The 23,680-nt window shown below is 39.0% G+C and overlaps 1 protein-coding gene across 1 annotated transcript in view; it reads left to right on the forward strand.

The window, feature by feature from the left end:
* Positions 1–1,633: 1,633 nt before the first annotated feature.
* Positions 1,634–23,680, forward strand: part of KCTD20 (potassium channel tetramerization domain containing 20) — a 37,871-nt gene continuing 15,824 nt past the window's right edge. The window contains exon 1 of the mRNA XM_060615338.2: positions 1,634–1,795. The gene's annotated coding sequence lies outside the window, so the exon portion shown is untranslated. The remainder of the gene's footprint in view (positions 1,796–23,680) is intronic.

Raw genomic sequence — 23,680 nt, forward strand, 5'->3', positions numbered from 1 at the left:
CCAATGTGACATTAGAAAGGGTTTTCAGCTTCAGATATGAATACTTCTGAGAGATTCATGTTTGGAGATACATTAACTTATAAATAAATGATAAAAATCAGCATGAACCAGTGCTTTCTGTGAATATACATTTCTCATTTTTCATCTCCTTGGTGTCTACCCCAAAAAAGTGCTAGATCTGATATTCTATTCATTATATGAAATTATAGGCAAAAAGAGAACAATTTAGTCTTAACTATTAATTAAAAGATACAGTCATTAGCCTGTAATGACTTGTCTGACTTTTGTGCCAGATTTTTGTATATTACAAGTCTGCAGAGAAAGTTTTCCAGAAAGGAGGCATAACATTGTACTTTATAGAAATGGAAATAAAGGCATTAGTTTGAACAATCCTCTATGTTACTTTGGTTGTAAAGTTTGGATCCTAAGATTGTCTAAGACCTCTAAGATCCAATTATAATGAAAAATGTATAGCTTCAGTTTTCAAAATTAAAGTTATTGACCCTGACAATGCAATTTTGCTATACAAGTATCCAGCAACCATTTGCAACCTATTGGAATGAGAATCAAAACAGTTTCCTCATATTCCTTCCACTTCAATTCTAATCCTAATCTTTAGCCCCAAATTAGTTTCCAGAGACTTTTGTAACAAAAAAAGTTGACTCAGAATTTAAGAAATCATGCTATTAACGTATATGGTTTTCAACAATTTTAAAATAAAGCAGTTTGCATAATCAATATAACTTTATAACTTTTAAAAACACAAAAGCCACTAGAAATGAGGACAATAGGGGCACCTTGGTGACTCAGTTGGTTGAGCATCGGACTCTTGGTTTCTGGAGGGGTCGTGATCCCAAGGTGGTGGGGCTCTACACTGAACATGGAGCCTGCTTGGGATTCTCTCTCCTCCTCTGGCTCTCTCCCCTGCTCTCTCTCCCTCTCTCTCTCTCTCTCTCTCTCTAAAAAAAAAAAAAAAAAAAATTAAAGTCAAGACAATAAGGATTGATGCTATTTCTTTCCTTTATGTTTTCAGCACTCGTTTTATAGGACACGGACCATACATTGTTTTTCGGGTGTTGAAATATTTTACTAGCACAACCAGTTTTCCAATAATCCGCTTCGGTTGATTTAATGTTTATTTATTTTTGAGAGAGACAGAGTGTAAGCGGGGGAGGGCAGAGAGAGAGGGAGACACAGAATCTGAAGCAGGCTCCAGGCTTCACCCCCCCCCCCCCCTCCTTTGGCCAGAACGTATATCCAGAATAGTTTTTAAGCAAAACGTGTTTAAGGACCTCGGTTACTCTTGCTACGTACCCCCTTCCCCCAAACGGTTGGAGAGATCGGGGCTCCGCAATTCTCTTTAAGTATTGCTGTCCTGGGGCTTTGCGAAGATTATTTAACAACCCAGGTAACTAGTAACTTTCCGTTGTATACCTTTAATAATTGAGAGGGGGCATCCGCAGCTCAGAAATCGAATCCACCCCAGCTGCGCTGGAGTGAGAGCGTCCTCCCACGGACGGGGGTGGGGGGGCGTGTCGGGAAAGAAAGAGGACACCTCTCCGCGGCCGCCCCGGCGGCGGGCCGGGAGCCCGGCCTTCCCGGCGTGCCCCGCGCGCCGTGGGGACTCTTAATGTGAAGCGCCGGGTGACTCAGCCGCGTGGCCGCGCCGGCCAGGGTGGGGGGCGCGCGCCGCTGCGGCACGGCCGGTCCCCGCGGCGGCTCCTCGCGGCGCGGTGTGCGCGCGCCTCCCGGGCGGGTTCGGGCCCCGAGCGCGAGAGCGCGGCGGGAGCGTCAGGTAAGTGGCGGCGCGGGCACCCGGTAGGGCGAGTGTGGCGGCGGGCAGGGCCCGGACTCTGCCTCTGTGGCGGGGGGAGGGGGGCATCTCCTCGGGCCGCCGAGTCGGACCCCAGTTGAAAGGCCGCGGGGGACTGAAATCCCCGCGACGAAAAATGTCCGCAAGCGGGTTTCGGGCGCCGGTTTTCGTGCCGAGGATAAAGTCTTACAGTCCGGAGAAGGGGGTGGCACCTTCTCAGGAAATCGCGAGCGCAGCCGTGGGGACAGCTGAAGTGTAACTTGACTGTTTTCTGCAGGCCTGTGGTGCTTTCGTCCCGCCGGCAGAGAAATGACGATAAAGCCCCGAGTGTTTCCTGATAACGCGTTTGCAGACGCGTTTTTGTTGGTTGGTGGGTTGGTTTCTGGCAGTGAGTCGAACTCTTTACAAATTAGGTAGTTGGTCGCACTTCTCATCAAACTCTGCCTGAAGCGGAGAGTGCGTTTTTGCTCGCACTCCACCCCTGCTTCCGAGTCTTCTCTGCCGCTGGCTTTTCGTTAGTAGCTCTGAGTGCAGAAGCGCCGGGCAGAGCATCTGGGTGATCTTTTCTTTCAAGTGAAACCATGCTCTTTATAGCAGTGACTTCAGGTTTACAAGCCTCGTTCTGCACTACCAACAAACCTCTTCGATTTTGGACTGTGTGATTCTTAATTGAAAAGTTCCTGCGTTGAACCGGTTTGTTTTTAAACACGAAGCCAATGAACAAACACAATGGGATAAACAAGGCCGTGGAGGAACTGGTTAACCAGTTGGTGAAAATGCATTTTCCAGGTCCTTCCATTGTGCCCCCGTTAGCTGTTGAGCAACTAGCTGCAGCTGCGTTAGTTAACCTGCGAAACGGAGGGTTTTTTTTTTAATGGTCCCCCAAAACAAAGTGGTGTAGTCGAACGTAAAGAATCCGGAGTCCAAAGAACCTCACCCCAATCCCTCCCACCCCCTCATCCCCCAATTCTGGGGCAGTAGTTCACTAATGTAAGTTTGCTCATAAAAATGCCAGTACCACTCCAGAATTTGGGTTCTAGAGATCTGTGATGGGTCCCTGAAACTGCACTTTAAGCAGGCACCCCCTTCCTTGGTCTGTTATACCACACTTTAAGAAACACCATCTTGGGGCTGCCCTGAGAATTTTTAGAACTGCCCAACTCCCTTACCCCTTTGTTGATTTACTCTCCCTTCAGTCCTAAGCCAAGAAGCCGGCTTCTCCAGTGGGAAACTTAAGAAAAGGTAGGGCTTTCTTGGACTCTGACACCAGGCTAGGAAATGACTTCCATACACGTTCTGATACTGCCTTGGTGGGTTAGAGATAGCCAGCGCCTATTAATCTGTGCTTTTTCCTTCTGGGGGCTGCTTCGAGTATCATCAGAATTTAAGCAACACCATTAGGCCACATCTTCTCATCCCAGTCTGACCATTAGAACCAGGGCAGCCAGTGCCGTGTAATTCCTGTGGCCTTGAGTCCTCAGAGTTCATGGTACCTAGCAGCACGGGTAGCATTTATGAGGGCTTTCAGGTCAGATGACCTCTCATTCAGTCATCAGATACCCGGGTAATGCCTGTTTTGTGCAAAGCCCTGGAGGAGGCCACTTGAGCAACAACATTGCAAAGATGGCACACGGTTGCATTGCTTCCTTGAGACGAAAATGAGGACTGAGTAACCTGTGCTGCTGAAAGCTTCTTCTGTTTCTTAGATCCTCTTGAGATACGAAGGGGTGAGGTTAGAGTTAGGTGGTTTGACATTTTTCTGGTTTTGGTGTCTCTTTTTTGGTCTCCTCTCATTAATCTCTTTCTGTTGGCTTACAGAATGTCAGTGTCTTTCCTTCTGTAGCCCTGGGCTTCCTGATTACCGTGCCTTCCCTCTGCCCCTGAATCTGACCATGCCTGTCCCTACTTGGCTAACTGGAGTAAAAAGTTTAGGGAAGTTGTTGGAATGCTGAATGACCTCTTGCGGGAAGACCCAGAATCATGGAAATCAGAGGCTTTGAGATCTAAGGAAACCTATTACAAACTTACATAGTGGAGTCCTCATCTTTCAGGTAAAGAATCTGAGCGATGAGGTGGCAGAGGAAAGGACTCCTGGCTCCTAGCTGAGTGTTCTTCCACTAAATCATCTCAAGACAAATGCTTCAAAAATGGAAAAGGTTGAGAGAAATTCAGTTATAAGTAGATGAAGAAAATGGAAAGACTTCCACATGACTACAAAAGTAGTGTTTTCTGGAAAAATGGAGATTGAACGAGAATGTGATCTAAACATACAAATCATGAAGAGTGGGAGTACTAAAATAAGGACTCTGAAGCTGGAAATAAGTAGTAAAAGTTCAAATAAAAGCAAAAAGTTACCTTGTACTCCCCAGAGACATTACAAACTTAGTATTTTTTTTAAAAATTCAGTTAAGGGGCGCCTGGGTGGCTCAGTCGGTTAAGTGGCCGACTTCGGCTCAGGTCATGATCTCGCAGTTCGTGAGTTGGAGCCCCACCTCGAGCCCTGTGTTGACAGCTCAGAGCCCGGAGCCTGTTTCGGATTCTGTGTCTCCCTCTCTCTGACCCTCCCCTGTTCATGCTCTGTCTCTCTCTGTCTCAAAAATAAATAAACGTTTAAAAATAAAAATTAAAAAAAAAAATTCAGTTAAGCTTAAGATACTGGTGAATTTTTATTAAATAGTAGATGTTTGAGCAATGTCCAGAATGTTTTGAAGTTGTCACATAACTGTACTGTTGTCCTTATCGAAGTTACTAAGTATTCTGTGGGAGACAGAATATAAAACTGATATAATCTGGTTAAATATATTTTCATGAGGGAAATGAGGTTATTGGGGTAGTATATGCATTTCTGGAAGGTAGAAGGAAAGGGGTATGTATGCAAAAAGAACCTTTTGGTATTTTTGCTTGCAGTCCCCAAGTTAAATATTATTGGATTGTCCTTGTATATTCATGAAAGAATTAGAAGAGTCAGTGCTTAATAATTAGACATTATTATGTGCCAGACACTGTACTAAATGCTTTACATCCATTCTTGTATTATCTCCATTTTATAGTCAAGGAATCTAAGATACAAACAGCTTAAGTTTGCCCAGAGTCTGTTCAGACTTAAATCTGCCTGCCTCCAAAGGCATTAAGATTTATGCTCACTTCATTGGGTAGTAGTTAAGAATGTGGTAATTGAAGCCAGGCTTTCCTGAGTTCAAATCCTGGCGCCTTTATTTATTAACTTGGATAAAATACTCCTCAGTTTCTATGTCCCTGAAATAGAGATTGTCATAGGTACCTACCTCAGAGGGTTATTAGGGATGAATTAATTTATGGAAAGAGCTTAGAACTGTGCCTGACACATAGTAAATTCTCAGGAAATAAATGTTGGCTTTGGTTTTGTTTGTTTGTTTTTTAAATTTTATTTCAAGGTATTCTTTAGATTCAGATTGTGCTTTCTACTCAGGCTTATGTCCCTGAAATAGAGATTGTCATAGGTACCTACCTCAGAGGGTTATTAGGGATGAATTAATTTATGTAAAGAGCTTAGAACTGTGCCTGACACATAGTACATTCTCAGGAAATAAATGTTGGCTTTGGTTTTGTTTGTTTGTTTTTTAAATTTTATTTCAAGGTATTCTTTAGATTCAGATTGTGCTTTCTACTCAGGCTTTATGATAAGTATAGATGTAAACTTTATCTCTGTTCTTACTAAAACGGGGGAACCTTGCTAAAATTTTGGAAAATACTGGATACAAATAGTGCAAAGATCTGTGACTGGGACCAGAGGGTTTGGTTTCTATTTGTTTCCTAGAGAAGGTTGTAAGGATCAGATGAAGTAACAAATACAAATAAAATTTAAATTGTATATGCTATGCAAATGAGAAATACTTATTAAAATTAGAGAGCAAAGTTGCAGTATATTATTGAGATTATTAAAAGAACATTTTTCCTTTAAAACAGGTAGTGATCTATAGCTCTATATGAAGATCACAGTCTGTACCATAAAATCATCTAAGATTCCTTCCATGTGTTTGTTCTAAATCTCTTTTTTGGTGGTAGAGCATGAAATAGAATTTTTGCAGTTGTTTCTGTATATAAGTTTGCTAGGACTACCTAAAAAGTACCACAGACTAACTTAACCAACAGAAATTTTTTTCCTACAATTCTGGAGGCTGGAAGTCTGAGATCAAGATGTCTGCAGGATTGGTTTCTTCTGAGGCCTCCCTCCCTCCTTGGCTTATAAATGGTTGCTTCTTAGTGTGTCTCCTGTGGGCTTCCCTCTGTGTGTGTCTCTTCATGTCCTCTTCTTAAAAGTCATACTGAACTAATGACTTCACCCTAATGACTTCATTATCTCTTTAAAATCTTACTTTCCAAACACTCACATTCTGAGGATTTAGGAGTTGGGACTTCAACATCAGAATTTTGAGGGGAACACATTTTTTAGCTCCTAACAGTCTGTTTAGAGAATTATATGCCAGGTAATCACAGTGCTCCATTGCCCTCATTGTTGAGTGCCCCGGGGCTGAAGCAACGTCCTTTATCCTGTGCCTGCCTACCTATCCTACCTTCCACCCGTTACTTAGAACCATGCTTGCAGTTGAGTACCCTAAGAAACACATGCCTCTGCATGAAATCATTGCATTTGGATTTAAAGCAAATTATTGTCATCCTGTCAAATAATCTGCTTAAGAAACTATTCCACATATTTTAGCCTAATAAATTCCTTATTTGTTTCGTAAGCATATTTGTTCTTTCATCTAAATTGAAAAATTTCAAAATCTCTTATGTAGTAATATTTTCTTTCTCTTAAACTGTCTTAAGCTTTAAAAAAAAAAGTTCTGGGGCGCCTGGGTGGCTCAGTCAGTTAAGCATCCGACTTCAACTCAGGTCACGATCTCGTGGTCCATGAGTTCGAGCCTTGCGTTGGGCTCTGGGCTGTTGGCTCAGAGCCTGGAGCCTGCTTCCGATTCTGTGTCTCCCTCTCTCTCTGCCCCTCCCTCGTTCATGCTCTGTCTCAAAAATAAATAAACGTTAAAAAAAACATTTTCTTGAAGAGGTCCCTGTTTTTACAGAGAATGTTTTCCTTTTTTCCCATTTTAGAAGTAGTAACACTTATCTTAGAGACTCAGGAGTATTCAATAAAATACAATTTAAAAACACATATAATGAGCCTATAATTAAGGGAGAATAATTAATATGTTCAGTCTTTTTTCCATGAATATATTTATTCTAACCTGCCTTTTTTAAACCTAATAAATCATACTGTTTACTGCTGTTTTAGTTATTAATCTGAAACATTTCTTATTAGTCTTTAATGTGGTAAATTATATTTTTATATTAATTTTAGAATGTTAAGCCAACCTTATAGTGTATTAGCCCTTTTTATGTATCTGGATTTGATTTTTTTTTAATAATGTTTAGGATTTTTGTGCTTATGTTTATAAGAGAAAATAACCTCAGAAAATGAATTGGAAAATATTCTTCCTTTTTCTATTCTCAGGAAGAGTTTGTAGAAGATTAATGTAGTTTCTTCCTTAAAGATGTGGAAGAATTTGCTAGTCAGGCCATTTGGTCCTAGAGTTTTCTTTATGGAAAGGTTCTAGTTATGGATTATGGTTCTCTGTGTGTATATGTGACAATAATATATGTCATCTATATATAAATACATATATATGTTAAGATAGTTATCATGGAGTTGGCCTATAGGATTGTGGCCGTCAGGAAGGGCAGGTTGGAATTCTGAACTGTTGAGGCTGCAATCCACAGTTGAATTTCTTCTTTCTCAGAGAACCTTAGTTCTGCTCTTATAGCCTTTCAATTGACTGGATCAGGCCCACTCAGATTATCTAGGATAATCTTCCTTAATTGAAGTGATTATAGACTTTAATCACATCTGCCACATACTTTCACAGTGATACCTAGATTAGTGTCTCATTGACCTAGGACTGTAGGCTAAGCAAGTTTACATATGAAACTGACCATCACAGCTTCTCTCCGGTCTAGTCTTGGCTCCCTTACTAGTTGTTTGATGCCTTCAAGCAGTTGTTTTTTCTGCTTTACCCATTTTTCTGAAGGGTGTATTATTCCAGGGGATAGGACTAAAACTAAGCATGGAAGACATGGTGGGTGTGGGGAGGAAAGCAGACTTTGGCTCAACCCAAGAAGAAGAAAAATGTTTCCCCAAGGATTGCTTTCCAGCTTTTTGAGTGAGCAAACCAAGAGACTTTTTATTTTTGGATATTTTTAGTTAGGTTACACTGAACTGGTAGAAGTGTTTTTTAGTCCTAGGTGATTGGGATCCAGATTTTTTGAGATTCATGATTGGTAAAATTATGGGGGAAGAGATTGGAAGCCCATTTAAAAAGAAATCTGGCCATGATTTTCTGTCACCATTCTTTCATAAAAGAAAAAGCATTTAATATCAAAAAAGAATTACAGGTGTAACTTAGGTACAAAGGATAGTCCTTCTCAAGAAAACATAACACTAATATATACTGTAATCCTTCACATTTCAATATTTTTGAAATCCTGATGTATATTAAAATCACATATGTATCTAATATGCTAGTGTTTCTTTTTCCTAAAAAGCTATTAGCGGATTGATGATGTCTCGGTCAGTGTCAAGTGTCTTTGAACTGGAGTAATTTGTGTGTGTGTGTGTGTGTGTGTGTGTGTGTGTGTGTGTGTGCGTGCGCTGCACTGTTATAATTTCTGCTAAGTATTCAGGAAAAACTTTGACACTAATTGGTACTGGGCCTTGAACCATCTCACACAATGATTTTGGATTGTCTCCAGAGTTTTCAACATGATCTATAGCTATAGTACTGATCCATGGGTCTGTCCCCAAGACCTTCATATACACACTTTCTTGCCATACACACACTTAGCTTTTTCCTGTAAAATGGCCTACTCTGTTGACTAATACATCTTTAAATTTTTTAATTGCACTGGCTTGTACTGTTCTTTTCAAGACCTTATTGCTAATAGCATATTGCTTTGATATTTCCTGGAAGTTTGTATAAGTAATCTTTAACAGCTTGTGTATCTCTTCCTTTATAGGATTTTAGGTTTTTAGCAAGCAGAAGAGTGTCCTGGACATTAGGGAACTCACCCCAGAGATGCCATAATATGTTGACTGGCTTTTTCTTAGGAGTCATAGACTTTGCCTGATCTGTTATGTGCCATGGATTGTTCTTAGCATAAAGGTGTCACTAGCATGACCATAACTCGTTGAATCCAATCAAAAGATGGAAACACCGTGTGTAGAAATGACAGAATTTCATTTATCCAGTTTTTAGGTAATACAGAAGTCCTCTCCTAGCAACTATTTAAACAGAAAAGGTGCTAGATATGCCCCTTATTGGCACAGAAAGGTTGTATGCCCAAGCCGTAGATCTTGGGCTTGGAATTATATTTCTAAACCTATACAGTTTACGTAGAAATCGTGAAGTAAATCAGCCCTATAAGGAGAGGTAACATAACATGATGGTAACAGTAGACTGTGAAGCCAGAAGCCTGGGTTTGAAGCCTGGCGCCACTATTTATTAGCTGTGTGACTGTGAGAACTTTCCTTAGCCTCTTTCTTCCTCAGTTTCCTCACCTATAAAATGAGGGTAATAATGGCACCTACTTCATAAAATTCTGTGACTATTAAATAACATTTATAAAGGACTTAGAACCATATGTGATACGAGATATGTGTGAATAAAGTTTATGGCCATCTGTACTTAAGATGTAGGGCTTGTAGTAATTTGACATATTGAATAGCCTCAGCTGATTAATTTGTGATCCTAATGTAAAATGTGTTCTTGAGTAATTAGGTTTTAGATTCAATTATTAATTTAAGGATGTAAGAAAACTTTGCTGTTTAAATATTTAAGAACTTCTTGAGATACACTAGAATTCATCAGTTTCACTTTTTAGATTTACCAGTTTTTTCATTACTTGAAGATTTGCTTGGTAGGCAATCAAAGTGCTAGAACAAAAAAAGAAAATACGTTAAGATTGTAGATATAGTTTGAAATCTTTGATGGAAACACAAAACTTAGGATAGTGGTTATAGGGGATTCAACTGTATTGTCATATTTTGTATTTTAAACTGGGTGGTAAGTATAGATTTTTTATTATATTGTTTAAATCTTTTTGTTTCCAGTATAGTAGTTTTTTTTTTAACTTGATAAATTTGTAACAGAAAGTAAGGGCAGTCTTAGTTACAAGTTGAACACAAGGTCTTAAGTCTTAATTTAAATCCAAGTAACTATAATATAGCCTCTTGGTGCATAAAACCTGTTCTTGGATGTAAGGTATATTGACAAAAAGGTACTGAGGGCAGTAAATTGGGGATGTCAAGTAGAAAAGACAGGAAAATCTGTCCGAGCAATTATGATCTTGTCACTACTGTCGTCGTGCTTTTATCTGCCTGCCTGTTAGCCTGGCCTCAGCAGTTCATAGGGGAGAAGGAAAGAAAAGGGAAGGAATCAGCTCCAGCCTTTCCATGGAATTGGCATGTCCTCTTCTCTCCTGCATCTCTTCTCTCATTGTGGCTTTCTTCCAAGATAGAAGAAATGAGGAACAGAAATGGTTCTGCCAATAGACGTCTTTGAATTTTATGTCTTCTCCAACTTGTGCGGTTTTTTGCCTTAAATTCTATTTTGTAGGCTATTAATACAGCTTCACCAGCTCTCTTTTGGGTATGTCTCTCTTTCCATCCTTTGCCCATTTTTCTGTTGGGTTAGTTTCATGCATTTTTATAACCCCTCATTGAATATTGTGATAACTCTGTGTAGTATGTTGCAAATACGATTTTTCAAATCTATTTTTTATAGGATCTCTTGCCATACAAAAGTTTTTAGTTTCTTGTTTTTGGGAGGGGGTTTGTAATCACATGTGTCTTTCTCTTCTTTTTTAGCTTTTGGGTTTTTGGTCCTGATTATAAAGGCCTCTCTACCCCAAGATTGTAAGTCTCCTAGAATATTCTTCAAAAAGAATATTGTTGTGCTTCAGTCTCTCATCCATGAAATGAAAGATTATACTAAATCATTTGTTCCCAAACATAGCTAGTCTACAGGATCACCTGAGGAGCTTATTAAAAATTCATTCTCAGATCCTACCCTAGACTTACTGAATCAGAATCTCTGGGGAATGGGGCCCAAGAATATGTTTTTAATAGGTTCTTCTATGTAACTCTGATTATCAGTTAGACCTGAGAACCACTGGACAATATAATCACTTAGGTCTCTTATTCCAAAAATGCCACTTTTCTGTTTTGTATAACTCTCGTGTTTTGATTTTTCTCAACTAGATTGTAAGCTCTTTGTATGAAGGGAGGACTATGTCTTAAGTACTACCCTTCTTGACAATAACCTATTGAGATCCTGTTATTTCACACTTAGACAATTCCAATAGCCTCTTCTTTTAACTATTCCAGTCCATCTGTGGCTGTATTTATCTTGAAGCATTTATCTTCAAACATATTGAACATGAGCCTTCCATATGTAAAAACTTTGGCTACAAGACAAAATTCTATTTTACTTTATAATTCAAGGCCCCCATAAGTTGGCTCCATCGTGTTTTTCAACTTCCCCAGGGCCAGTATGTATAGTCGTCTAAGTTGTGCATTGTATAGCTTCTTAGATGATGGTATACATGGGGTTCCCTGGAGTTGTATGATATGATGGTGAACCTGATTTCCCCACCCTTTCACATTAACCCTTCACTCTAGCCTGATTAGTCTCCCACCCACCCCATTTTATGTAGTAATAAAGCCTTGTTCACTTTTACTTTCCTGCCTGTTCTATGCCATCTGCACTATCTGGCCTGCCCTTTCCTCTTTTCTCTACCAAAGTTCTACATATTAACATCTGCAGAGTGGAGTATTACATAGTAATAAAAAGAATGAGGCTGGTTTCTAATCACTCCTTTGGAGTGAATTCCAGGATATATTGTTAAGTAAAAATAGCAAAGGACAGGATTGGATATGGTGTTCCATCTTTTGTATAAGAAAAAGAGGAATTAAGAATTTATATGTATATACACATTTTATCCTAATTTCTTCAAAGAGAAACATGAAGGATAAACAGAAATTAATAAAACTGGTTATCTGTAGGGAATAGATGGGGAAAGATTGGAGGGAAAAGGGAAGGGAAAAACACTTCTCTCAACATTCCTTTCTGGTAACACTGTAACTTAAACCATGTAAATGTTTTACATAGTAAGTGTAGAGAGAAATAAACCTAACCTATAGGACATACAGAGAAAAAAATAACTTGAACATATCATACTGATAATACATCAGGCAAGAATCATCAGTAGATTGCCAAAAGGACAAAAGGACAAAAAGAACTGCCCCCCCCCCCCCCCGTAGACTTAAAACTTAGTATGTTTATTGTGAGTAATAATGTTGATATTATAATTTTGAAACTAGTTTATGAACCAAGATTTTCATTGTAAGGGAAAAGATGCTAATATAAAGAAAAACTATAGTGTTGAATTTGAGTTGAAAGTATCAGTGTAAATTCTTGCTTGTTTAAAAAAAACAAAAAAGTCCCCAGCTTTATCTACTGAAATGGCCTAGAAGCAGTGACAACCCAGTAGCTGTGAGGACAGTTAGTGCTCAGATCCTGATTTATAAATGCCATTGCCCACTGAAAGGAACAAAGGCTCCTGGCAAAGTGGCTGATTCCAGGTCTGGGGCAGAGATGGTAAAAGGTGCGCTTGGAGAAATCTTACGCCGGAAGTAGCCTCAAAAGCACATAGAATTGTGTTAAAATGACAGACAGTGGCTTGAAGAGAACCCCACTAGCCATATCTGGGACAGTTTAAACCAAAAATTGGGGACAGTTTTAAAAAAAATCATGGTAATGGATTATTATAATACACTAGATTAAAACAAATCTTTGAGTTCATAATGATACTTAAAAGGGAGAAATAAAGGAAAAGTGTAGAAATAGTTGCACTTCATGGAAGGCTGCTATACAGTAGATGTAGGAGGAACAACACAGTTAGCCCTCATTTTGTAGTCCCAAATGTAATAACTGACTCAGGCAAGAATCATCAGTAGATTGCCAAAACCACTGGGTGAAAGGTTATTGGGAGAGTATTACATCTCTCTTTACAGCGGGGAGAGATCTATAGTCACCATTTAACCAAGTGGCCAAGCTTTTCCCCTATAGTAGGGTATGGTGGCGTTATGTCTCTAATGTGATGGCATTTGGAAGGATACAGCTGCCATCTGTGTAGTATTCTTGTTGAGACACATAGGAGAAAATTTTTTACTTGTGTGGAAACAGATCCAGGATGTTGGAACTGACCTAGTCTCTTTTAAAATGTAAATTTCATTTTAAAAAAAAGATGGAGGGAGGGACTATACGAGATTAAAAAATTTGGGACAACTAGGGGCACATGGGTGGCTCAGTTGGTTAAGCTTCTGAGCGGCTTAGGTCATGATCTCACAGTCCATGGGTTTGAGCCCCGTGTTGGGCTCTGTGCTGACAGCTCAGAGCCTGGGGCCTGCTTAGGACTCATTCTCATATTCTCTCTCTCTCTCTCTCTCTCTCTCTCTCTCTCTCTCTCTCTGTCTCTCTTCCCCCCACTCGTACTCTGTCTCTCTCTCTCTCTCTCAAAAATAAATAAAACATTTAAAAAAATGCAAGAAACAAGCCTTAATTATGGATCCCCAGAAAAGTCTATAAAAGAAAATATGAAACCAAATTAGTAAATTTGATTATGGATTATGTGTTGAGATTATGGAATTGTCCATTTTCTTAGATGTGAAAATGGTACTGTTGTGTTTTGTAGGGGAATGTTGTAATTCTTAGACTGTGCATACTGAAGTATTAGGGATGAAGTGTGATATCTGTAATTCTCAGGTGATTTGGAAAATCTGTGGAGGGGGAAGGAATGCAAAGTGCACCCAAATGAGGCAGGATGATCATTGGTAAATCTGAGGGGTATACACCTGTGTACTGATTGTAATGATTTTTCTATTTTCCTGAAGATTTGAAGTGTCCAAAAACTGGGGAGAAAATCTCTTCAGAGCCCTGTGTAGATTTTGTCTGATAAAGACTTCCTTTTCCCAAGCACACCAGCTAGAGGTGATTTTCTCATATGAATTTTTATGACTTTTATGTTTCTTTTATGATCCCCAAACCTAAATGCATATGAGAGCCGCCTAAGTTGACTTTTTAGAAAAAATTACGAACTGCTGGACCCCACAATGAGCCTATGTTAATATACTCTGGGAAGATAGGCCTGACAATCAAACCAAGGGTTAGAACCGCTTATTCTGTATGTATTAGTTAAATTTATTTATCTTTTTCACATATTCCCACCTAACCAGCATGGGAGCTTAGGATCAGCCCTGAAGGTGTTCCACAGTCCTTTGCCCCTTTTTGCTGGCACGGTGTTATGTGTGTTCCACACAGTAGATGTTTGGTAAATACATGCTGACTATATATGTTTGCTAATTTGTTGACAGTCTGAAGAGGTTACCAGAAACTTCTCTAAATTCTGAGAGATTAAAATAACCTAGCTGATAAAAGTGCTTAGTCAATTCAAAAGATTCATTTGAAAGCTGTCTAGGTTTTAGTTATAAAATTAGAGGTTTGGTTTACAAAAATAACATGTCTGTTATCGGTAAATATTTGAAATTAAGAGTTACCAGTGGAATCATAAATGAATTTCATTACCTCTGCAAACAGACATATTCAGAATCCAGTACTTAACAAAAAAATACAGATACACAGGTAAATAAAGGGGTTGTTAGTATTGGAATTGAAATGAGGGATAATGTGGTAGCTAGGTAATAATGCAAAAAAGGAGAAACAAGCAGAGATTAAAACTTTTATGAGTATGATTTTTATAAGCTTGAAGCTAGGTTTGAATATATGAATAATAGTAACAGCTAACAATTTTTCAGTGTTTACCATATGCCACAGATCGTACTTGATCTGAAGTATTTGTGATCCCTAAAATAGCTCTTCCAAATAGATGGTATTATTAATTTACAGATGAGAAAATGGAATCTCAAGAAGTTAGTCATGTGCCCAGATTCACGTAGCTAATAAGTGGTGGAATCACAAACCAAACTATTCAGTCTAGCTTCAAAGCACTTGCTGGCAAATATGGGAGAGGCAAGATAGGGTATGGTTAAATATAGCTTCCCTTAATTTGAGACTTTGTGAAGAAATGGTATGGTAAATGGGAAAACATTTTATAGCATCAGTTCTTTGAAAAGAAATCTAAACAAGGGGCGCCTGGGTGGCTCAGTCAGTTGAGCGTCCGACTTCGGCTCAGGTCATGATCTCGCAATCTGTGAGTTCAAGCCCCATGTCAGGCTCTGTGCTGACAGGTCAGAGCCTGGAGCCTGCTTCAGATTCTGTGTCTCCCTCCCTCTTTGCCCCTCCCCTGCTCATGCTCTCTCTCTCTCTGTCAAAAATAAACATTAAAAAAAAAATTTAAAAAGAAATCTAAACAAGATAAAGCAGTTAGGGGAGAAGGGTTGATGTTTACTAGGGGTTAAACAGTTGCATAGGCTCATAGGGAGAGTATATAAGAAGGGCATGTACTGACCAGTATTCAAGAAGTACAGTATCATAAGTTCTTTTTCTGCACAGAAGCAGTCTTCTGGTGTAGCTGCAATATTAACCTAGACTGCATAATCTATCTTTAATCCATATAATGTATTTGTATGTGTTAAAATAGCTGAAGTAAACTTACGTTTTACTTTTGAATTAAAAATTTGATTAAACATTGTCTCAACAATAAACAGCAAAATTAGTATTAATAGTTTCAGTTATCCATACATTTTTAATATTTCATTGGAATGAGTTATGGCAGTTATCTTTTTAGGTAAAGCAAGTTTTTACTTCCTATAAAAAAAGAACAAACAGGGGCACCTGGCTGGCTCAGTTGGTGGAGCATGCACCTCTTGATCTCAGGGTTGTGGGTTTGAGTCCCATGTTGGGTGTAGAGATTGCTTAAAAAATGAAATCTTTAGGGCACCTGGGTGGTTCAGTTGGCTAAGCATCTGACTCTTGATTTAGGCTCAGGTCATGATTTCATAGTTCGTGGGCTCGAGCCCCATTTCGGAATCTGCCCTGACAGTGCAGAACCTGCTTGGGATTCTCTCTCCCTCTCTGTCTGCCCCTCCCCTGCTTGCTCTTTCTCTCTCAAAAATAAATAAATAAACGTTTAAAAAATACTAAAATAAAATCTTTTAAAAAAAGGAACAAAGCTACATTCTGGGTAACAAACTAGTACAGAGAATCTGTGTACAACCTCTATCCATTAAATGTAATGTTCTAGGACTCTTATCACAGTAATTCTAAATTAATAAAATATATTACTCATTGAAGAAAAAACATAAATAGTTCAGACATAATTTTAAAAGTCAGAAGAAAACATTTCCCTGTTGACAACTTAGAAATATCATTTTAGAACTTCCAGATAAGTGACATAGAAAAATGATGGCAAATGAGTTCGAGCCCCGCGTCAGGCTCTGGGCTGATGGCTCAGAGCCTGGAGCCTGTTTCTGATTCTGTGTCTCCCTCTCTCTCTGCCCCTCCCCCGTTCATGCTATGTCTCTCTCTGTCCCAAAAATAAATTAAAAAAAAAAAAAAAAAAAATGATGGCAAGATTGTTAAACTGAAATTATACATGACATTGGCACAGAAATAGATGAATCAGTGGAACAGAGTGTAAAAACCAGGTCAAGCATTTATCATATGTCAGTATTTGATGAAGGTGACACCTCAAATCAGTATGGAAAAAATGGACTCTTCAGAATACATTAACGCAGTTAATTGGTTAACCATTTGAATTTTGGTAGATCCCTATCTCATGCTATATACAAAACAGATTCTATATGGGTTAAAGATTATAAAAAAAAAGAAACAATAAAACACAAAATCAGTTGAGTGAAATTTGGTATAACCATGTAACAGAATAATATGTACCATTGAAAATGATGTAAGAGTGTGATTATTGACCTACAGCCAAAATCATGTTATGTTGAGAAATGTAGCATAGTATTTACAGAATTTCAAATTGTGAAAAATAAAAAAATATTTATGTGTTTATGCTTAGGAAATTCTGGAAGAAGAATTATGGGTGATTTTTGTCTTTTCGGTATTTCTGCCAGGAACAATAAACCTGTACTACCTGTGTGCAGGATTATTCTTTGTTTTTTAAAATTCTGCAGGACTAAAAAAGCTAAAGAAAAGACAGTTTGACGATAGAAGAGGAGGATGTGGTATCTTCCTGAGGAGAAAAATGGAAAGACACAGAAGGTCAAGTGCAAATGAAGTTAGGCAACTGAGGCAAAAAATAATTTGTAGAATTCCAGAAACAGTACACGGTGTGATTTCACTGAATCAAAATGACAAAGGTAACTGAAATCAGTAGAATCATACAATAAAACATAGTAAGTATATCCAAAAGTGGAGGATGAGCATGATGAGCTTAGAGAGCTAAATAAATGCTAACTAAGCAGTTGTTCAAGGGAGATTCACATCAATCTCCGCGTTTATCACTTGTCTTTTGTATAGTGCTTCGTGATTTTTGAGAGCTTTTCCGTGCATCCTATTTGAGAAAGGTTTGTCTAGCTTAGTAATGGCAGGTACCATCCTCTGTTTTTATGGATGAAAACAATGAAGCTTATAGAATGTTTTGGTGACATGGCTAGTTAATAATGAAGCCAAAGTCAGAACCTGCTTTGCTTATCTTGTGGGTGGTCTTGTACGATTATACCTTGTTCTCTCACAGACATCCAGGGAAATGAGAGCAAGTCATGGGAAATATCCAGTGATTCTAGTCAAGCCTGAAAAACTGGATGTGAATAGATCATGGCTATTACCTAATACCTACCCAGCAGGGTTGTCTTTCCCCACCCACTCAAAACTTCTAAGGCTTTCAAAGGTGAAATTTTAGAAGTATCGATGAAAGTTTTAAGTGAACTATGATAGCTCATTTTAATGTAATTTTATCAGATTAGCAAAGATGAAGAAAACTGAAACGCTGTTAGCAAGGGTTCTAGAGAATGGATGCTCCATGCTGCTGGAAAGAGTTTAAACTGGTATATTTATAGAGGACAGTCTGGCAGTACCTATCAAAACTTAAAAATTATTTACTTTTTTCCATATCTGTTTTACTTCTAGGAGTTTATTCCAAGAATATAGTGGGGAGATGCCCAGAGTTAACATGTGCAAAGAGTTCACAGCTTTGTTGATTTTTAAAGTATTGCTGTCTTTGTATATTGACTGAAATTTTTTCAGTGAGTACTTAATGGCTTTTATAAGTAGTGAAGTACTAACAATGCTATTTCATGGAAAAATATAACCATTCTATTACAGGATTCTTACATTACTACCATAACTCCTACATGTTAAGAACAGCAGCTATGACCCTGGATATTACTTTCTCTTTCATTTGTGACAAACAATAGTTCTATAATCAGTAATGGATGAAAGGCAAGATGGTTCGGGGGAAGCAGTGTGATTGGATGGAAAGAATATGGGAATCCAAGAACCTAAGTTTAGAATCTACCTTTGCCTCTTAGCTAGAGTTAGGATTTGGGGCAAATTGGCTAACCTCTCTAAAACTTGATTCCCATCCCCACCCCCAGTTTGAGTGAGGATAATTAAAGCATCTCTCCTGGGGTTGTTTCAGTACCAAATAGATTAGGTTTGTAAAATTTCTTTGTAGACTCCCTGATTTGGGAATAAAACAATAATCAACGTTTATTGAATGTTACGTGCCAGGCATTGTACTAAGTGCTGATTTACTCCTTATATCAACCCGGTGTGGCTAACAGTTACTTCCTTTTTGTCAAGTGAGGAAATTGAGACTCAGATTTAGGAACCTGCACAGGGCCACAGTTATAAAAAGTAGAGCCATAATGGAAGATCACACTTGGAGAGAAATGTACCAAGAGATCTCTAAGAAGTTATTCATGCCTCACCAGTCTGCCAGAGTTCAAGGAGGTACACACATGTGAAGGGAGGACCCAGTGGAAATAATTTACTAACAGGGGTCTCTTTCTTTGCTCATGTAAACAGCTAAATTCTTATGGGTTGAGAAACAATGTAGGAAACTCTGATATTTAGAATGTTAAGAATAGAGTTTATATGGGCTTAAGACTGGAATGGTCTTATTCAGTATTCTTAGAAATAATCTGGAAAAAGGAAAACCAGAATTCCTTAAATAGAAGACTGAATTTCTTCTGAGATTGGAACATTAGGGTCATACTTGCAAAGGGGGTGAATAGAACATGACAGAAAAGCTTCAATAGAAGTTGTTTCAAAATATATATACCCAGAGGGGCATCTGGGTGGCTCAGTTGGTTAAGCGTCCGACTCTTGATTTCAGCTCAGGTCATGATCTCGCATTTTATGAGTTCAAGCCCGCATCCAGCTCTGCACGGACATTGCAGAGCCTTCTTGGGATTCTCTCTCTCTTCCTCTCCTCTGTGCCCTTCTCCGTGCTCTCTCTCTCTCTCTCTCTCTCTCAAAATAAATACAAACTTTGGGGGAAAAAAAACATACACCCAGAGTACATTCCGAAAATGGTAACCTCTTTGCTACCAGTTAATGATATCTTAGAAGGTGATCATGTAGATATTTTAGATTATCTTCTACCTCTCTTGTCTCCCACTGCCCTCACTGTTACCCTTCTGGCTATCACCCGAGAATGTATGTGAAGCAAAATGGAAAATCTGTTCACCTTTAATAGAAAACATTAGCAGGGTTATTACTATGCATAAATAGAAAAACATAATGTAACTAGGCCAAAGTCAATGATAGGTGATTAAAATAGTTAAAGGAACATAGTGGTTTTTACATAAGAATGGACAGAGGGCCTCAGTTGGGTTAAGCCTCCGACTTCGACTTCGGCTCAGGTCATAATCACACGGTTTGTGAGTTTGAGCCCTGTGTCGGGCTCTGTGCTGACAGCTTAGAGCCTGGAGCATGCTTCGGATTCTGTGTCTCCCTCCCCCTCTCTCTGCCCCTCCCATGCTCATGCTCTGTCTCTCAATGATAAATAAACATTAAAAAAAATTTTTTTTTAAAGAACAGATGGAAAAGACTGGGATTTGTTTGAAATGAAGGTTTGGCACAGATGTGACTACTTTCTAAATCTGGTTTCTAGAGTACAGGTGAAGGGTAGATTGGTTTATGTAGCAAATTCTGTGGCATCCTACCTTATCACCACCCAGATTACTCTGAAGTTATTAAAAAAAAAAAAAAAAAAGGATACTACCTTTTAAAAGATCATACCCTTGTGGGATGCCTGAGTGGCTCACTCAGTTAAGTGTCTCTTGATTTCAGCTCAGGTCATGATCTCCCGGTTTATGAGATTGAACCCCTGTGCAGAGCCTGCTTGGGATCTCTCTCTCTCCTTCTCTCTTTGCCCCTGTCCTGCTTTGCACATGCGTGCTTGGATGCTCTCAAATTAAAAAAAAAAAAAAAAAAATCATACCTTTGTACCATTAACAGTCTGAAAGCATTATGCTTTTGAGATAGATCCATATTAGGGTTGTTTGCCCCTGACCACTTTACAACTAGATTTTAAAATCTATTCAAAAAATGTTGACTAGTTCAGTGGCAAGATATTGAACTTAATGGCACAGTGATCCATGTAATTATCTTACATTCTTCAGAAATAATTGGTTAGAGGAAATTGCAAGTAAGAAAAAAATACATAGACATTATCTAGAGGTTATTTTGGATTAATACTCGAGATGATTATGTTCTAAGGAGAAACTGTGGTGTGTCCATTTTAAGGTGTAAGGAATATGTGGAGATACTTCCACCATCAAAGATTGTATGTAAATTTTCCAAGATGGGAGATTATGATGCTGTTCCAGGTCAGCAAAATGAAGACTTAACAAAGAATGGGCCTTCATGCGAGGTCTATGATATAAATAATAAATATATTTGCGTAGTTCTTTACAGTGTATAAAAATGCTCTCCCATACTGTGTGGAAGTGAAGCTTCAGCCAGCTTGTTGGATGTTAAGTTTTCTCTGCTTAATGGCTATATAGTCTGAGTTCTGTTATTAATATATTTCTGACTCCTAGTTCTTTTCTGAAGCAGTCTCTTCATTTACTGTTAAGTGTGCCAGGGGGTGTCATGATCCTTTAGTTTTCGTAATTGTATGTTGCTGTGACTTTTAGGACTGTGTTTTGACCAAAGATAGTTTTGTAGCAATAGAGACTATATTATTGAAGTGCTTTGCTTATTTATTTTTTCCTTTTTCCTAGATCTGTTCTAAGGACCAAGATTCATTTGGGGGATGGTTACAGAATTGAACCATGATAGGCATTGAAAACATAAATTCAAAGTTGAATGAAACACCAATCCTGGAAGGGGAGTAGTAGTATGTTTAAAGTGGTTGCTCTGGTGTATGTTGAAAACTTGGTGTTAGTTAACTTTTCAGGTTTCAAAGTTTTGTTCTGTCATTCTAGAATTACAGAGGAATTACTTCATAGGAGACTTTGGGTAAATGTTGCATTAGGTAATTTCTTAGTGTGTGCCACTAAGCTTTAATCCTGAGATGATTTCTTGAAAAAAGGAGTTCTGACGCCAGATACATTTGGGAGAAGTCTGTAATCTGGGTCCTTTCTTGGAGCTTCATAGTATACTCTAATCTTGTTCGCTGAAGCATTGTTTGTAATAGTTAAGAAACAGCTTAAATATTCATGGATAGAAAAGTGGAATCAGACTATTCTACAGCAGTTAAGAAGGAATTGGAGCACCTGGGTGGCTTAGTCGGCTGAGCATCTGACTCTTGATTTCGGCTCAGGTCATGATCCCAGGGTTGTGGGATCGAGCCCTGCATCAGGCTCCATGGTCGATATTCTCTCTCTCTCTCTCTCTCTCTCTCTCTCTCTCTCTCTCTGCCTCTGCCCCTCCCCCTCTCTTTCCCCCTCCCCCTCTCCTTTCCCTCTTTCCCCTTCTCCATCTCCCCCTTTCTCCCCCCTCCCCCTTCCTCCCTGCCTGTCCCTCTGCCCCTCTCTCTCACTGGCTCTCTCCCTCTCTCTTTAAAAAAAAAAGAAGAAGAAGAAGGAATGAACCAGATCTTGATCTTTCAACATGGATGCATCTCAAGAACAGTAATTTAGAAAAACATTACAGAATGAGAATGATGGATGTATAGTATATAGTTTGTGTGTTCTTTTGAAACCATATGCTTTTACCAGCATATCTGTAGAGTATAAATTCATTTTTGTAAAGTCAAAAGGATTCAAACCAGCAAGCTGTGATATGGAGAAGTGATTGGGATTGGGGATGATGATCAAAGCATCCTTTTTTTTTTTTAATATTTTTTTTTAACGTTTATTTATTTTTGAGACAGAGAGAGACAGAGCATGAATGGGGGAGGGGCAGAGAGAGAGACACACACAGAATCGGAAGCAGGCTCCAGGCCCTGAGTCGGGCCCAGAGCCCGACACGGGGCTCGAACTCACGGACGGCGAGATCGTGACCTGAGCTGAAGTCGGACGCTTAACTGACTGAGCCACCCAGGCGCCCCAAAGCATCCTTTTTAAGAAGGGAAATATTCATGTATTATTTGCAATAAAAATTAAATGCAAGTAAAATGCCTGTTAAGTGCTCAGAGGGCTACTTTCTTTTACCTCATTGGAGATGCCTAACTTGCTAAGTTTCAATTCCATCCTGCTGTGTATTAATTCAATTCATTATATACAAGTTAAACTTCATTTTGAGCCCTGATTCCACTAGGAAGAAACTGTTTTCAAACTATTCCATTGTAATGTGACTGTTCTTCACACATTTTAAGGAATAAATGAAGTAATTTATACAGTGTAGTCTGTGCAGATTCTCAAGAGATGGATTTATTCAGGCTTACCATCTTTGGTCCAGGAGGTCTTTAGGAGAGCAACAAAGAGAAGTTTGAACTTGGTTCTTGAGCCGCTAGTGGAAGAGCTGAGAAGCAGTATCTGTACTGCTCAGTGGAAACATTGCCATTCAAAACCTGTTAAGCTTAAAGAAGCAACCCCCCTTTTGGTCTTTCCATTGTTGGCAGTAATGCTCTTCCCAGTTCTATATCCTTTTCTTATCCTGTTCAGTAGACCTGATTTTGGCCTTTCTGAATCAAACTTGAGAGCAGTGGTGGTTTTGAGTTTACCAGTCCCTGGGGATCTTTTTTAACCTCTACATGTTACTGCCTTTAGTGACCTAACTTCTTCCTGAACTGGTGTTAGCATGCAGTCCATTTGCATAAAAATTGGTAGTGATGAAAGAGGATTCTTCTACCAGAACACCAAGTGGAAATCAGTACAGTATAAACTGAAAATGCTAATAAGTAGGGTGAACTTCAGAAATGTTTCGAGTAGCTGGGCATCCCTCAAGGATGGAAGGGCTGCAGGGCTTGATTGTCTGGAAGAAAGGTATGAAGCCTCCTGAACTGCCCTCCCCCGCCCCCCACATCTGCCTGATCAGCAAATGCCTTGCACGTGGCCGTAGCTCATTATGTGTTCTTGGTCACGACTGTGCACTGCTTGGGAGAGAGTTAGCCTTATCGCCAGTGACGTCTTCATGTAATTTTGAGGTGGGGGCTAGGGTTGAGGATAGGTGCAGAAAGAGAGAACTTATAAAGAAGAACTTGAGCACGATAAGTCAGATTTTGCTTGAGTACTCCCATAATACTCCCGTGAGTATTATGGCTGTTTGTTTTTGTTTCCTATTGCTTAATTGTTGCAGGAACATATGTGTCTCAATTGTTTTTGAATAGAGGCAGGTTTTCTTTAATTGACCAGTTGGATTCTTCCCCTCTTTTGTGTCTGTGATATAAACATCATCAAATTATTGCACTACCATTTACTTTGTAGTATTGATCAAGATTGTGGCCAAAACTGTGGAT

Source organism: Panthera onca, chromosome B2 (genome assembly GCF_046562875.1).
Source record: "Panthera onca isolate mPanOnc1 chromosome B2, mPanOnc1 haplotype 2, whole genome shotgun sequence".
Classification (NCBI taxonomy): domain Eukaryota; kingdom Metazoa; phylum Chordata; class Mammalia; order Carnivora; family Felidae; genus Panthera; species Panthera onca.